We start from the raw sequence: 19,198 nt of genomic DNA on the forward strand, positions 1-19,198 counted from the left end.
GACGTAATCTTTTATAAGTTAAGTTTTATATTAATTTACTTAACGGTGATTATTGTTTGTGATAAGTTTATTTATTATATGAGTACCGCCTTTGTAATCCACTATTTAGTTTGTAATATTTTATGGCCATAGAATAAATGTCTATGTATTCAAAATGAGTTTTATTTTCAAATCCTTGTGTTATATCAAAAACAGAGTAATTGTGGCATTTTCTGTTACGTTTATTTATTAATCTAGCTTATGCACATAACAGATTATTGCAGAAGAAAATATTTAACAAGATTTTTGTATTTGTTATCTAATATTATATGTAGATAAAGCGACATCTTAATGTGACATGCAAGTGAAATGGTTAGACGTAAAAGAGAAAACAACTGGTATTTTTTACAGCCCAAAGAGTACCTATAATGAATTTATTTGAATTCCATTTCAGTTTACGGACTTTGAACGTCCCATCAGAGCCATTAGTGAAGAAAAGATTAATTAAAAACCTTAATTTTTAGCGTCAAAAGCAACATTATTGAAATTAAAAATGTGCATATATTAAATTTTATAAAATCAAATAAATGCCTTTGTCGTGAAGTTGCAAAACGTCATATTTTATCCTTCATATTTACACAATGATAGTCAAAGAATATGATCTATCTATAGTAAAATTTTAAAGCTCTGCTATAAAGAATGCATAATAGTGCACAAAACCTATGTAATAATAAATAAACGGGAATAAATTCGTATACGGGGGTGGCGCCATTGTACGCGGACAAAACTTGGCAGAATATACGACGCGCGCTTTCTTCTACAGTTCCATTTTTGAATTTTATAGAATGCGCGCGTCCCATCGGCTTCGCGCCATTGATGTGCATACACGCTGGCAGCATTGTTGCCGCATGAATGGCTATTCTTTGATATTTCCACGTGAATTTTCTGATATATAGTTTTTTACGTTGTTGCGGTATTTTTCGTAATAAAATGCAACCATCGCATACACATGCTTTTAAAAATTTAAAAGGTATTTTAAAATTGTTGATTTTATACGAAGTATGACAATTTTCTAGTTTTTAACATACAAATGTTTCAGCAATGGTTTTAAAAGCTAATTAATTAATTTTAATCAATTTATTTCTTATTGATTCTCCTTGTTTAACACAGCAGCGAGATAGTTTAAGGGCCAGATAGTTACATGTCCTAAGGCCTTTATTACTATAATGCGAACCCTTTAAAAAAAAGATTAGTTGAGATGAGGGGCCCTCACCTCACATTACGTAATTCATTATTCCATTTCATTTCATTATTCCCTACTACAGGCCTTAATAAGTCAGTGAATATATAGTAATGTAACTAGTGTAATGCAAATGGGATTATTTTTATTCCGATGCAAGTATTTTTTATGTATTTTAAGATTAAATAATTGAAGTATATTTTTTTGCTACCGTCGATGTGCGGACGTCACCACTGCCTATAACATTACGGCTGTAAGAAAATGTAATAATTTCGTATAGAGGTCGCATAAATAATAATGTTATCTATCAAGCCATAGTAGCTAGGCTTTATAACCCCAGGCTTAAAACCTAAGGCGGGTTAGTAAAAAAAAATAGATTGTCAAATTTAGGCTGTAGGTTCATAAGCTTGAAATTGCTTAAAAGTTGTCTAAATATTATAACGATTTAATTTTGAAGAGTCACAAATACGTCATCTTTGATGGATGCCCTGCATTTTTTTGTCTCATACAAACACGCAATGTTGAAAAAGCAGATAAAATCAAGTAATTATTAAAATCTTTTAATTTAGCTCGTCGAGGTAATTTATTTAAAGTACTCTACTTAGTAGCTCTATTTAAAATGAGCTACCAATAACGATTACACGGGGGCTAAACCCCTGCGGTAATTCGTTTGATGTTTATTATAACTTAATCATATTTATTGCGTCGATAAACATTAATTTAGTTGGATTTCATCAGATAATACCGCGTGTTACGTATACATCCACAACGGCCGCAGTCAATTAAGTCGATCAATTATTATTAATCCAAAATTACTATTCCACTTTCGTTGTGTTTGTTCGTGTTATGTTTATTGAGCTTACATTAGTTTCAAGTTTAGATCGGAATGCACGGTTCGTATTAAGATATGCAAATCTTATTATAAGAGTACGCTGGCTTTATCTTAAAGCGTTGCGATACAGTGATGTTTCCCCCTTTATAAGTGGCCATTGTATCGGAGATCGGGAGATATCTGCGTTCATGATCATTAGCAGCTTAATGTCTAATCCCATTGGATGTGTACTGCGCTGTCTCGAGGTATATAAAGAAAATCGAGCGTCGAGGCGAGAGTGGATTTTAATCAAAGGATTCGTTAGGATTTAGTTTGTAAATTAAATTTTCGTTAGATTTAATACTGTCAGTAAGTCTCTGGCTATTTAAGATAAACCACTTGTGTTAAATTTGAATACATTGACAAATTAATAATAAGGAAAATTCCCTTTTTTATTAAGGTAGCCGGATACACAAATGGCCCTCCTTATGGTAAAGTTGGTAAGATATTGACGCTGTAAGAAATATTAAGCATTCCTGAACTTGAGATCGAAGCTTGTATTTTAACTGACTGACTTATCATTTAAATTGAAGCACAAACATACTAAGTACTGGCTGCTGTTTAACGGAAGAGTATCTGATGAGTATATGGTACTTACCCAGAATGGTATGCCCAAGTTAATTAGGAAGGTGTGAGGTGGTAATGGTATCTTTAACCAGAACTGAGATGACCAAATCAAATACTAAGAACACCTTAACAAAGGTTTGACAAAAAATTTAATAGATTCGCAAAATTGCTTGCTGTTTTATCTAACGCTGAGTTGTGATGAAAATTAATTTCGAAATTCTGTCGTGGATTAGTTCGAAGCCGGTACAGATTGTAGTTTATCGTAGAAAAAACTATTCAAGCAATCAAATATAATAGTGGTTAATACGTTGTCATATACGTATTCGAATTGAGTTATGTTGTAGGTATGTTTGTCGAGAGGAATTCAGACTATTTGTTTATTTAATTTCTTACCAAACACTTGATCTGAAAATGCCGTCAATTAACATCTGATTGATTTCCAACTTCCAACGTTTAATCGCATGTTAATAAGAAAAAAAATCTATCATTATATATTTGCCATTTTTTGATACCTGTCTTGATTCATTTTGTAAATAACTTTATGGTCTTATTATCGATAACTTAGGTATATACATTTTTACCGCGTTTTTTGCTCATAATAATTGACTTTAGGCAGATATAGGCATTATAGATTATACGACAGCCGTGATTTAAAGTTTCCCCTGTGCTTGGTTCACACTCGTTTGGCAGAGCGGCCTTTACAAAGCCCAACCTCCGATATGATTCTTTACTGTATATTGTTTTGTTATAAATAGTTGTTGTAGATTATAATGTCTAAAATACCGTAGATTATTAACTATAACTACAAGTATACAATTGTAAAGGCTAGCTGTATTGTGGTTCAGTGGGAACTTTAGTTAATTTGCATATCTTAAAACGACGCTTGGATACCATGTGATTGACGATGGACCACGCTTGGTTTCGAAAACGTCTAAAACTTAATCATTTTTAACTTAATATACGTCAGTACTTCTTAATCATTACATAGGATAAAACAAAGTTGCTCACTGCTGTATGTCCCAATGTATGCTCAAATAAAATTTTGATACGGTTTCTTTAATACATAGATAGACTGTTTCGAGAGGAATGATTTTTTATATAATACATGGACAATATAGTAAAGAAACACTGATAATTTTAGAAGTTTCTAATGTGATGTCGTGAATAAATAAATTCTGTTGTATATTTAGTATCAGTATTGCATCTGTGCGAAACCGGGGTCGCTAATAATGGATAAAGTTTACTATTGTTATGTTTCACAGATAAGTTCTGTTGATTTAACTTAAAATCATTTTATCTTACTATCTAATAAAGTAAGTAAAGTCTATACAGTTTGATGTAATAGAGATAAATATATTGAAATGATAAGTGCGCGGGTCTGATAAACTTTAATGAGGTCTGTTTTGGTTCGAAGGCCTACTAATACTTATTTGACGAATATTTAAATGACTTCGACCCCAACTATGAATCCTTATCTGAATTCCAACTCGATTAAATATACACATTGACTGATCCATTTTAATTTCCCTCGGGTCGATTTAATTTCATCATGCAAATGTCTTTTTGAGAATATCAGACTCAATCATAATTTACAATGACTACAGATAACTTATTATCGGTTTTAATACGCAAGTAAAGGGTGAACAAAAGTTACGGGATTACGAAAAACTATTAAATATTCAGAAAATATTGTGTCTATGTTTTGTCGAGCGGATAGATTACTTGTCCGACATTAACAATAGCAATAAAAGGATGTTAACCACTCGCTACAACGACAATACGCTGACAGATAATTGTCTATGAATTGATTCGTAAATTACAATTTCCGTTTGTTGCACTGAGCGCTGCCATTTGAAAGAAAAATAAATACTGGCGTCTTTTTAAAACTTAACGGGTAAAAACATATATATCATAGATTTTTGGACTTTTGACTGATGTGGATACGGCTCGCCTTGTGTATTTTAGCTATTTCGAAGTTTATACGTTTTTATAACAGGATCCCAGAAAACGTTCAACAATATTCAATTATAAAATTCAAAAGAATCGTTAAAGAGCGTTTACGTACTAAAGGATATTACAGCACTAATGATTTTCTAGTTGACTGCACACCTTGGCAATGAGATGATCACCTCCACGCTGTTTCAAATTACAAAAATATGTTTATTGTATATTGTAAATTGTATTATAAAAAGAAAAAAAAAAAATAGATCCCGCTGAGTTTCTTTCGCCGGTTCTTCTCAGGTCTGAGGTACTATATTCCGAACCGGTGGTAGATTTTCGTCTATCAATAAGAAAGTGTAAGCACTTCCATTTTGAATAAAGGTTTTTAACTTGACTTTGATTTTGACTTTGAGGTAGATTAATCGAAATGCCAGGTTTGCTTACAAATGTATTGTAGATTATTCTAGTTTGTTTTATAATCACGGTACCCTAATTGTATAACAAGAGGAAGATAAAGCCATTGGAACACTGAAGTGCCGAAACAAGGGCGAATACAAAATCAAAATCGGATGAACATTCCGGGTCCTGATGCAAAACGAAGCATCTTTTTGTTAATTCGTCAAAGTACTGTCACTCAATTTAATAATTAATGATGTATGTTAATTCCTTCAGTTTCAAGATGTACAGGTTACGTAAATTTCCTTTCATAAAATATATTTGTAATTTTATCGAGGAAAACATTAACGGATGAACTTTTTCTCAGTTTTCTTGGCGAAATTTACATTTAAAACTCTTTGTAGATTTATATTCAATTGTATCATATAACGTGATAATTAAATGAAAAGAAATGTGATCAAATGAAGTGTATTATTTTCATTTTCATTTTGGTTTTGATTGATATCGAATTTACAAAGAGCCAGGTAAACATTTACCAATAAGAGAATTGTAACCGAATTGATTTTTGGAAAGCTGGAAAATGTTTTAGTTTTCTCTTCATTTGCCTTTTTTGCGTATTCTGTTGGTCAAGTTCAATTTAAAATTTCAATTTTAACTCCTAAACTTAGGAGTCACCGTTTTAAACTAATATAATTGATATTTTCATCACACGTTATACTGGTAACATTATCTGTGTCGAGAGGTACAAATAAATTCGACAAAAAATATTGCCATTGTATATTCATAACGTCAACTGACAGTTTCACTTTAAGAACTTTATTGGTTTTTATTATTACAACTATTAAGTTCATAAGTCTTGCTTAACTACTATAAGCTTTATACTAATTATTATGACAGTTATTCGGCATAGACCCTACTCTTACATAGCCTTCTGACGTGCTGTCAAATATAATTAATCAAAGACAATGAGATTTGGACATAGACAATTTTACTATTTTGATGTATTACTAATAATTTAAATATTATAAATATTAATGTACTCTCTTTATAAATAATCTTACTTGTACAGCTACGTAAGATACGATCATTGTACGTATTACTATATTAAACGAGCAACCAGCGGCGTACCAAGGTGAGGAAGGGCCCGGTGCATAGAAAAAGAATCGGGCCTTCATCCCCTCTTTTCCATCCCTCTTTAACTAATAATTATCCTTTAAAATTATAGACACCAAATAAGAAATTTTGTTTGCAGGGTCGTGATTTTATGAGCTTTTTGAGCTTCAGAAGTTTAAGGTTTAGTTTAGAGGGCCCCCTGAAGTCCGGGGACCTGGTGCACTGCACCATCTGGCCCAACGATAGTTATGCCACTGCGAGCAACAATCCAAATAATATTTGTGACAGAAACCAACAACAAGAAATTAACAAATAGGATATTGCTACACAAAATAAATATTTAAATAAATTAAAGTAACATATTGGGTGTAGTGTAGCGGTAGTTTTTACGATTTTGATAATACAAAACAAGAAAAATAAATTAAACACTGTACATTATTATAAAAATATACATATAATATTAATATGCTATTAAATACGTATAAGATTAAGTACTGTTTTATTACTGGGTCTACTTTCCTTATCATTTTTTACATATTACGATTCGTAGAGGCAGTTGCTGGGGAAAAAACTTCTATATAGCGTTGCTATGAAACGTATATTACATTATTATCAATGTACCTTTCAAATATTATCTAAGATCTAATATAAATGTATATATAAAGTTTCGTTTGCACCGTTCATCATTTCGAATACTCCATCTTATTACAAATGCGTAAGTAACTATTTGATTACTTTTTAAATTACATAAATTAACCGATCATATTATTTGATTCAAAGGTTATCAAAATATATTTGACTAGCGACCCGCCCCGACTTCGCACGGGTGCAATGCTGATACTAAATATACAACAGATTGTTTCCTGTTCCTTTAATATTCATGTATTATATACAAAAACATTCCTGTCGAATTACTATAACTATTAAAAAAAAACCATTAAAATCTTTTGCTTAATTTTAAAGATCTCAGCACATATAAGGACTGAAAGCGGTAAGCGACTTTGTTTTAAACTATGTAATTATAATGATGATATCTGTTACCTCTGTGAGAACCATTTTGTAAATAATAAATGTTTAATTGTAAAATACTATTATTTTTTCCATTCTGTCCCAAGATTAGGCAAGTTACAAACGAAATATAAATGAAGTGTGCTCGCGGCAGTCCTGTCGCGGCTAGTTGCCAACTATTTTAATCAAACTTGTGGGCCCTTTTGGTTCTTCGGAAATTTCTGGGACTCGTTTAACCGTTAATAAGTTTACAGGACAAACTTTCTTGTTTCATTCTTTTATTTTGAGAGTACGTTCCGAGAATATTAAAATAATATTAACAGATTGTTGACTATTATTATTATTATTACCAATTGATGCGTTCAATATTATATTTAAGGCTTTGGATGTGAGTATCATATGATATGGAGTTTCGGAGCAAATTTTAATCACCACGTTTCAAAGCTCATATTTAGTACTCCTTTATTGGGTAGACTTCTGCAAGGTAAGGTTTAAAGATTATTTATTCTCATAAAGACAATTACATCACTTACATGAGAACATAATTGAAAAAATAAAAACAATCTACAGACATTCGTTGTCGTACATTTATCATATCAATAATGCATAAACAAAATATCACTATGATTTGAAAACTACTATTATTCCATTTTGCATACTCAGAAAGATGTTTTTGTAATAATATAATGAGACAGTTGCTTTTTAAATATATCGAGCGAATCAATATTTTGAATGTCTGACGTTATTGCGGTTTGACCGAACTTGGTACGAGTTTTCGGTAAAACAATGAGACTGGCGCGTCGAGTGCAGGGCGATAAACTTTTTTGCTGCTATTAAATTGTAGGTTACGTACCGATTTTGCAAAAAGGCGAACTAAAAAGAACCACGTGGTCTTTAGCGAGAGCTATTTCCAAAACGCGTTCAGACCAGAGCCGTCAGATTATCCGATACAACGATATTCTTGTATGCGCAAGCGACTCCGAGATGTTCCCAAAAAATGTAGCCATCGTGATCAGACAAAAGTCCCATTAAGCAGTACAGGGATGCATACATGTTTTCCAGTGATGAAAAAGGTCATACAGAAATAAAGTAATATTGAGCAACTATCAACAAAATAATAACTGATTTTTACTAAAATTAGTGATGGAATTGATATTTATGTCTGTTTCTTATTGTCTTATCCGTCGCTTATGAAATCCATAAGAATTTTTTTATTCTTATATAGGAAATAGGGTCTGATTACTCTTAGCCGAGTGGTTAGAACGCGTGCATCTTAACCGATGATTTCGGGTTCAAACCCAGGCAAGCACCGCTATAAATATATATGTGCTTAATTTGTGTTTATCATTCATATTGTGCTCGGCGGTGAAGGACAACATCGTGAGGAAACCTGCATGTGTCTAATTTCATCAAAGTTCTGCCACATGTGCATTCTACAACCCGCATTGGAACAGCGTGGTGGAATATGTTCCAAACCCTCTTCTTAATGGGAGAGGAGGCCTTAACACAGCAGTGGGAAATTTACAGGCTGTTATTTTACTTTTTTTACTCTTATTCTGATATCAAGCACCCATAATTAGTATGTTTCTGTTAGAAGAGCAAGTGAACCAGTGTAGCCACAGGCGTAACGGACTTAAAATATACATATATAGACTTAGTTCGCAGGGTTGGTGGCGAATTGGTGATGTAAGAAATGGTTAATGTTATAAAGACGCAAATTTCCACGAGTATGGTGACCACTTACCATCTGGTGACCCATTAAACGGTATTGTATTAAAAAGCCACCGTTCATTTTGTATTCATACGAAATATAATAAAAAAATAAATATGTACTTAAAACGAAAATAAACAAAATTAATTTAGCGCCTGCGACAGTGGCTTGGCTAGTGTTAATGTTTATAGTAATTGAAATTATGAACCAATAAATTATATCATTATGTATATAAGCCAGTAAGAGTTAACCACATTATTCAATTTATATTCCCGTAATTATACGAATTATCCCAATAAGGCAATCATAAAAATCGCGCACAGATAACGTGAAAATAAGGTTATTTTAACATCTGAGTTGTGCGAAAAACTGCGTCGTTGGAAGTCAAACATAAAGCGAATCGTAATAAATCATTTCATTTTAAGTTCGAATTCGATAATTTCATCGTTTATAATGAGCTCAATCGGTCATAATTACAAAATTCATCAGTTTTACGTTAATATCCAATTATAATGTTTCAATATACAAATGGAATACAAAAAACATGTTACCGACGGACTGTGTTAATTTTCAATTATATTTCCGCATCCTGTTTATAATTTTGCTAGCAGAAACGGTAATCTTTTGATTGTTTTGGTAATGTGTTCTTAATTGAACAAAAACTTATTCGGAAGTATATCCAATATCTTTAATATAGCATTCATTAATTCTGTTATTTCTTTATGAAAACAATTAAAATCTTTTGATTGTTCCATACCGTTTTAATTAGCTGTTTCATCCGTTTTCACAGTTTCATCCTTGTAGGCCATAGCATTACATTATATCGGCGACACAACCTTCTAAAGGAATGGTTATCACATTTTTTTTCTAGTTCAAGCAAACAACCAAACAAACTCGTTTAGTATAAGTATATTATAGCAGCATATTGTTATGAATAAAAAATAATATATTAAAGTCCTCTCTGTTTTAGTAATTATTAGGTCTTTAATTATAAGATAGTTATGACAAAAAATTTTAATTAATGCCGTCATATTAAATGATACAATTCCAAGGGAACCTTAAACTTTCTTTTGCACTATATTGATGTATGATATAGGTGTGAGATCTGTTTGGGGAATTTTGATCGCTAACACAAAACCAAGCAACGTAAACGACATACATATAACCACTTGTTAAGTTGAACTACTTTGTACAAGCAAACTGTGTGTGAGTATCGGTCACCGCAGAAAAAGATTATAGAATTTCTTTAGGAGAAATTGACTATAATAATTAATGAGATTTAGAGGTAGAATGATTCGGTATCGAATAGTACTGTTGTCGCGAAGAGACTATTCTATAATAAAATTCTTATTTCATTATAACGAAACTATGTCTTTTCGTATTCTATCTGGTCACTTTTCTATTAAGATTATGACTTTCTTCAACGATTTCGCGGATATGTTTTCCGTATCTGATTCGAAACGATTTTTCGTTCACAAAATGCACTTTTCTAAAACCAAAAACTAGCAACGGTCGGAATTTACGATCCATACAGGTTAGAATTTTGGCGTACCTGTAAAATGCATTGAGAAAACTTGCATAAAACGTAATTCTTAATGCCCTTGACATAAGGGTGAAAATGCAATAAATACGCCGGGAAATTTAGAATTGTATATCTGTATCGTATAAAAATGTGTGGCAGAAAACTCTGCATGTTTGACAGGTTTATGTTGGGAGTTTTAAGCTCTGCTTATGCTAGGATGGTTTGATCTAAATGTTACGCTTTTGAGAGGAAAATATTAATTAATTCATTTTAATCGTTATTTGTAATTCGAACAGTATATAATTACATAATAAGCTAATAATTTGACTCCTCTATGGTATAATTAAAAATTAAAATTTTATTAAATTCAATACTGGCAAGTATCGAAAATGTCGGGCGAATATTTTCAGCATTTAATAATTTAAAAGTTAATAGTTAGTTATTGATACTTTGTTTAATTTTTCAGGTAAATTAACCAAATTGGAAGATAATCAATTTACATTTCACTAAAATAATTTTAAATAAAATTTACTTTGCCTGTACTTCATCAGAAAAAACAATTTTGTTTGTAGGTACATTACAATATTATATATTTAAACATTCGTGTTTAACTTAACTTACATAATCGTTGATCTTTTTGTTTCTGTTCTATATTATTATTATTATTTAATTTTTTTTAGGTTGGCGGACGAGCATATGGGACACCTGATGGTAAGTGGTTACCCATAGACAATGACGCTGTAAGAAATATTAACTATTCCTTAAATCGTCAATGCGCCACTAACCTTGGGAACTAAGATATTATGTCCCTTGTGTCTATAGTTACACTGGCTCACTCACCCTTCAAACCGGAACACAACAATATTGAATACTGTTGTGAGGCGGTAGAACAAGTGATGAGTGGGTGGTACCTACCCAGACGGGCTTCGCATGGCTGCAATACTGATACTAAATATACTTACTACAGAATTTTTCTTGTTTCTTAACTATATTGTCTATGCTATTTATTAAAAAAAAAGGCGTTGCGTTATTTTAAAAATCTAAGCATACAAAGGGACAGACAGTTGTAAGCGACTTTGTTTTCCATCTACTTCACTCAAGCGTACTAAAGACGATGTTTTCATTCCTTTAAGTAATCAAATCAAATCAAATCAAATCAAATCAATTTTATTCAAGTAAACTTCATAATGAAGCGTTTTTGAATCGTCAATAATCAAATACTACCACCGTTTCGGAAAGCAGCTTCTAGCGAGAAGAAACGGCAAGAAACTCGCATAGTTGCTCTTTTCAAATAAACACATTTACAATGCTGTTATTGACAGTAATTAGCGTCCTATGATGGAACCCGAGCCTAACTGCAGGCGTTTCTTTCTAAAAAGTACTCTTTTAATGAATAGTATGATTTATTTATTAATTTAGTCTTAATAATATTTTTAAATTTTGAAAATGGTAAATTGATTATATTTTCCGGTATCTTATTATATATGCGTATACCATTGCCCAAAAACGTTCTATTTACCGTATGCAAACGGAAACTGGGGGTTACAAGTTTATTCTTATTTCTTGTATTAATAGTATGTACATCAGCATTGATAGAATAATTTTTAATATTCTTTTGTATAAAGATTATATTATCATAAATATATTGTGAAACAGCCGTTAATACACCTATTTCTTTAAATTTTTCGCGTAATGATGTCCTGGAGCTAATATTGTAAATAGATCGGATAGCTCTTTTCTGTAGAATAAAAACAACTTCAATCTCTGCTGCATTACCCCATAACAACATTCCATATGACATAATACTGTGAAAATTACTAAAATAAACTAGTCTAGCAGTACTTATGTCCGTAAGTTTTCTAATTATTTTTATTGCATAAATGGCACTACTTAGTTTTCTTGCCAGGGCATACAAATGGGTGCCCCACTGCAGTTTGGAGTCAAGGGTTATCCCTAAAAAGACCGTCGACTCAACAAACTCAAGCCTTTCATTTTTCAAAGTTATTGCAGAAGGATTTGATTTGACATTTGGCAAGGAAAACAAAACACATTTAGTCTTTTTAGCATTTAGTACTAAATTATTTATGTCAAACCAACCAAGAACCCGCGACAGGGCACTGCTTACAACGTCATAGTTGTTTATTTAATAAATGCAAGATCTGACATCTGCGACATAGATATACATATATGTATATCATTTTATGCGGCTATAAAGAGTTCACATATATTTTATGCGTATAAGGGTTATTTACAATAAGTATATACAATTCTAAATTAAAAATAACTACTGTATAAATCAAGACCGCGTGCAACGGTGGCAAGAATGCTTGCAGCATTTCCCCGTTGAATTGCAATTTTGATTCTCTGGGCGAGGAATGAATCAGCTCTACTGTCACCAGTGGAAGTAATAAGACGGTGGATTCTAAATTTAAAAGTACATAAATTCATTTTTTATATTAATTTCAACTAATTATAGAAATACCACGGAATCTAAAATGTCTGTATAAAACAGGAAATTTAGGTTTCGTGGTGTGTCTTTAATTGTTCAGGTTCAGTTACTAAATTACACACAGGATATTCAGTGGTGTTTCTATAATTCAATTCGTTCTCGGCGGTGAAGGAAAGCATCACGAGGAAACCTGCATGTTTCAAATTTCATAGATACTGCTACATGTGTATTCCACTAACCCGCATTGGAACAGTGTGATGGAATGTATTCCAAACCTTCTTCTCAAAGAGAGAGGAGGCCTTTAGCCCAGCAGTTTGGAATTTACAGGCTGTTGTTGTTGTTGTTGTCAGTTACTATACGAATCGAATTATGGTGACACAGAGTATGTTTTGCGGCTGACGATCGAATAACTGGTCAAAATCGAATAATACTACCAAGACTTCCAAGAATGAACTGTTATGTATTGTACGATATTAAATTGTATTGTTTTCAACAATCTTAATTGAGTAATAATAGAAATAGTTCGTCCTTTTGTAATCGGGCGCTGGCGAGAGAAAAGGTAGCTCGCGTTTATTTTAAGTTCGTCATACCTGAATGGACGTTCTAATTATGTTATATTTCGAGTTATATTCATATGAATAAGTTTTGTAAACAATGGTATTAATGTCTGCTTAATTACATGATGAAAATGAAAGGACAAAACGCCTACGCAAATGGTAGAATCATTTGTAATGCTCACAGCCCCTCACACCTGTGATAAATCGGATGCTTTCTGCTCCAACGGCTCAATTTGCAAGTATTTTTTTGTGTATTGTGTCCTTCTGGATAAGTTAATATATATGGCAGAGGGCAGAAGACTTACTGATGGAAAGTGACTAACATCGCTCATTGACATCTGCAGTACCGGGAGGCTTGCAAATATCCATGGCCGGCTTGCATTGCCGACCTTTCAGAAATGGGTACGTGGGTACTCTTTTTTTGAAGGTTCGCAGATCGTATCGGTTTGTGGTTTGCGCTGTTGTGGATTTTCGGTCATGTAGGTGGTTTAGTTAAATTTCATCATAATAATTCAAAACTATGAAAAATTGATAAGTAAGGCATATCATTAATAAAAGATTATATTTATGATAAAAATACGTGGATGAACGTGAAATAATGAACGTGTAAATGAGTTACACGATTTATTGATTTCAAAGTAGGATATATAAAAGTATAGTTGTAGTTTCCAGATATATTCTGTAATCAAAATGGTGGATAAGTGCAACTACTGAGTTTCCTGCCGGTTCTTCTTGAGATAATCTACTTTCTGAACCGGTGTTAGCATTACATTTATTTTTACATTGTAACCTGACAATTCAAAGTAAACTTTATTCAAGTATTCGAATAAAAAACATTTTGATTTTGACAACCAATTATTATATATTAGAACCATTCAATAATTTATGTAATACGTTAAGAAATTCTAAGCAAGGTTAACTTAGCGAGCTTGAATAAATATATAATTCATTTTTTGCTCCGCAAAGAAGAAAATCAATTTTTGTTGTTATTCGAAAATACACACTGATCTTATTGATGTGTTATATAATATACCTTTATCTAAAATCCTCAGCAATCGTTATTTGTTATGTATTATATATTAAAACCTTCTAAGAAACGCGTTGCATCTTCAGTTATAAGTTTTATGAAAATTGCTTTAGTAGATTTTTGATTAGGAAACACAAAAACACCTCCTTTATTAATTAACGCTGCCTTATTATTGAAATAGATTTTGCGGCTTCTAATTACGTTTTAAAAAAGTTTCTAAATCATTTTATAACCTAATAAAGATAGACAACTGTGCAAAGGGGCCACCTGATGGTAAGAGATCATAACCGTGAATATCAAATCAAATCAAATCAAATCAATTTTATTCAAGTAAACTTCACGTTTTTGAATATAGACAATGGTTCCGTAAGAAATACTAACCATTTCTTAAATCACAAATGCACCATCAACCTTGGGAACTACAAAATTATGTCCTTTGTGCCTATAGTTACACTGGCTCACCATTCAAACCGGAATGTAACAATATCGTTGGAGTTTTGTGACTTGGTGTTAAAAGTAATTCATATCAATCTATCAATAAAGTAAAGTAAGCCTGTAAAAGTAGCCCCAAAATATCCCACTACTTTACTAAGGCTTTCATTCTTTTTGGTGACAAAGATTAAAAACTTATTCCGCCACGCAACACCAATGGGATTCAAGTCAAGGTAAACCTAACCCATGGAAAATTGAAATCCGTTGTTATTAAAATAATAATTAAAGATAGAGTTAATTATTTATTAATAATCTTGATCGTCTCTTTATCTACTTTCTCTTTACATAGTATAAAACAGAGCCGTTTACCCAATGTATACTTAGATCTTTAAAGTTACGTAACGGATTTGGTGTGGTTTTTTTAATAGATAGAGTGTTGCGAGAGGAAGGTTTTTGTATTTAATACATGAACAATATAGTTGACAAACATTAATAATTTTAGGAGTTTCTACTGTAATGTTGTAAATAAACAAATTCTGTAGTTTATTTAGTAAGAGTATTGCACCCGTCCAAAACCGGGGCTAATGCTACTGTTAATATAATTTACTTATAAAGTACAGCTATGCGGCGACGGACAGACAGGTCATACCCTCGAGCGCTACAATAGGTGCTTCACATAAAAAAAAATTGTAGTTAAAAAGCTATGTATATTCCATCCTATGATTCCGTTAGGATCTCTTAATTAAAATTATTTGACTTTAATGGAATAAAGCATTCATTGAGAACCGTTCCATCAGTACAGTTACACTCGATACTCAACAGGCCCTGCGGTGATGTATCCGGAATCCGAAATCAATTACCGGAGCTGAAGTCGAGTGGCGAGCATTCCTCGCTGATATTGCATGGCGTAAGATGTGGACAGGCCATTAGTTTACTTACGTCCATTTGCTTGAATAATAACTCTAAGTTTCTGACTGCGCGAAGACAATACATCCTTGACGACCTCTGTGGTCGCGTAGTGTGTACACCGGTTTTGATGGGTACCACTCCGAATCGATGTACAAATGTTTTATCTGTTTTCTATGTTGTATTGGGTCTGGATGTTTGTGGTACCGTCGTTACTTCTGATTTTCCATAATACAAGTGTTTTGGCCACTTACATTGGGATCGGAGTAATGTATGTATGTTCAATATTTATTATTTATGCTCTTTGCCTGTATGTATATCATGATATCTGTATAATATGTATATCATAATACCTCGGTAGCATTTAGATTGAGAAGTGGGATGATTAAAATGTACTTATGAAGTACATATTTCGATTTAATCATTCCGAGGTATTAATAACATTAAATGCTTAAATATATACAAATGTGAACTAAAACTATTTACTGTATAAATCATTCCAATAGAATGAATGAAATACACCAGTGACCAATATTTGCTTGGTTATTTCATTAAAAAATGCTAGTCATTATCGCGAAGCATGATCGTTTTTCGTATAAAGTAAATATTTAAGTGATCAATGCAAACAAAACACATAAATAATCTCAATGTGCAAATTTGATGCATTTCAAGAACATGTATGCAAGCTACGAGCTTAATGCTGGAAATGTGTATCGAATGAATTTCGGTTTTCGAGTGAACGAAAAGGGGTTGTGCAGCGTGTTTGTGGACGTCGTCAATTGCTAACTCGTGAATATGATTTATCGATAGATGGTAAGTGAGGGAAAGTGAATGATAGTTAAAACTACGCTACCAAACCAGACGCTTTGATAGCTTGCAATTGTCTTGTGGAAACTAGTTAGTAAAAACAAACAGCCTGTAAATATTACCACACATATTTCCTTTATAATATTTGAGAATAAGACTTAAAGCAAGATTCATGTGTCAATTTCTTTTTTATTTAAATTTCAATAGTTAACGCGCAACGACCCATGCTATTCTGCCATGCGAACGCCTCTTTACTCAATTCATTTATAATCTTGACATATAATCATTGAATGTTAATTTAGCTATTCGTATCACAAAATTAATTTAGCAATTGATATATTAGTATCACTGTTTCAAAAGTTTAAACTAAACAATGAATTCATAACACAATTACTGAATTGAATATTTGACCAACATTCAATCACATTAGTCGAACAATAACGAATACGTGATCGTCGGACATTAGTATATAACATGCAGTATGTGAGGACGCATGTTTCATCGGTATATTTAACTTCATTGACTACATAACCATATAACAGTTTCAGTATAGCGCTAACTCTTGGGATTAACGAAACATAAGCATAATTAGTATATTTAGTCGCGTTAAAGCCAGTACTAGCAATGTGGATGAAAATTGTTTAGAGAACATAATATACGAGATAGGTAATAAACATATGCAGCTATGATCTGATATAGAGCTAATATTATTTGAATATTAATTTAAAAAAGGAAAATAAAAAAAAAAAATTGGCAAATAATGGCATCTTTTGACAGGTAATTGACAGCTACAATTATCTGTCAAAAATGCCACTTAATAGTCACGTGTTAAAGTTTAGATTTAAGATTATCATTAATGTGATGTTCTGCTCCTTAGAGGAAGATCCTTCGAGAACAACGGTACATGGTTCATTAGCATAGCATTTATTTCACTGACAGGCACAGAGAGTGAGCGTCAGAAAAATGAAAGAAGCGTCAAGTTGCTTTGAAACAATAGTTTAGTATAACAATCAGTATTGAGCATCCTTTTACACTTATTTAACGTTCAGTAAGGCGATATACATATATAACTGTGTTATAAAAATTGTTTTGAATCAGAGTGGCATTTACTGGCTTCATAATATTGGTAACTTAAGATCCTCCGATCCGTGTGTCACATAACAGATCGATTCCCTCGCGTATTAGCATATCATAATGGAATTATTGCTACAATATATATCCTGCGTACACTTAATCCGTGTATATTTTGATAACAATCGGTATTGATTGTTGCTTATAGTAATTGCGTTGCTTCAAGCGTGAAATCTATTTACGATTGTCTCTTGTTGAAATGTATAATTAATTATATTATCTAATACGTGCGCCTTATTGTCCTGTTCATTATTCCTTCATTAGTAAAACAAGTAATTTTTTTAGCCAGTATTGCTGTTGTGAATATCAAAAACAAATGATTTCTTAGAAATGTTGTCTTTAATGTTATTTTAAAGCAAACCGTACCGCAAGCGTGTAATAAATAAACCTGTGTTTACTTATATTTACAAACAATACGATAGATCCAGTGGACGCTTCACACATTTTCCAAGTGTATAATATAGTCTGTCGAATTTTACTTGCATTGTTTTTCTTTTCCGTGCCTGAGGTCTTTAATTAAATTTTAATGCAGCATTTCAGTTTATATTACAAAATAAAAGAAATATTTTTCTTATATCTCCTGGTTAATGGGAAGTTTTACTCACTCTTGTTGTCTTGTTGCTCATATTTACACAATATTTATTTACATTCGATAAACGTATTTAAATATTTTTATTGCTTTCACAAATGCTTATTACCTAATTTTGTCACCCCCAAATCTGCTGTTCAGGCTCCCTCAGCCATGGATAGATAAAATGGAATGAAATTAAAACAAGATGTCATGGAGATTCAAATCTAAATATAATAAAATAAAAAAATATTTAACAAGCCCTGGCTGAATACTCTGTAGTCATATCTAATTAAAAAACAAAAAAATACAAGATGGCTGCTGCGCAACTAACGCGTTGCTTTGTTGGCGCGCGCGGACGACATATAAATTATTTTTATGTTTCCTCATCGGCTGTGATACCGCACACTAAACACTGAGTTTTTGTCTCTGCTGTTATAATAAAATTAACGGAGCTTTTTAATATATGACTGCGATATATCATGGATATGTGATACATTTATTTAATTTCACGGTTCATTTCAATTTCGAATTGTTAACATTTCTGTCACAATACAACAATATTTTCATGCAAATTGATGGCACGATATTATATTGACACGAAATGTACATATTTGTACATTAGATATTTATAGCTTGATACATCTAAATATTTTTATCCTTAAGTAAAAATGTGATCATATTTTCGTCTACAAAAAGCTACAATAAAGTTTGCACTTCTCGGAAAACAAGGAAAAAAGGAGGACACTGTTAAAGTGACCCTCAACATAACGTATCTATCGAAACTTCGAAACCAACTCCAAGTATGGAGAGGTCGGGATTAGTGGGCAGTGGCGTGTGAAATCAAATCTCACTGTCCCCAGCAAGTTACGAACGTACAGCGGCGACCTTTTATTTTCGAAACTTTTATTTTATTATTATTAATTCATAAATATCAGCAGAAGGCATATCGTTACGAATACAACCTCAAGAG

Source organism: Vanessa cardui, chromosome 7, assembly GCF_905220365.1.
Source record: "Vanessa cardui chromosome 7, ilVanCard2.1, whole genome shotgun sequence".
Classification (NCBI taxonomy): domain Eukaryota; kingdom Metazoa; phylum Arthropoda; class Insecta; order Lepidoptera; family Nymphalidae; genus Vanessa; species Vanessa cardui.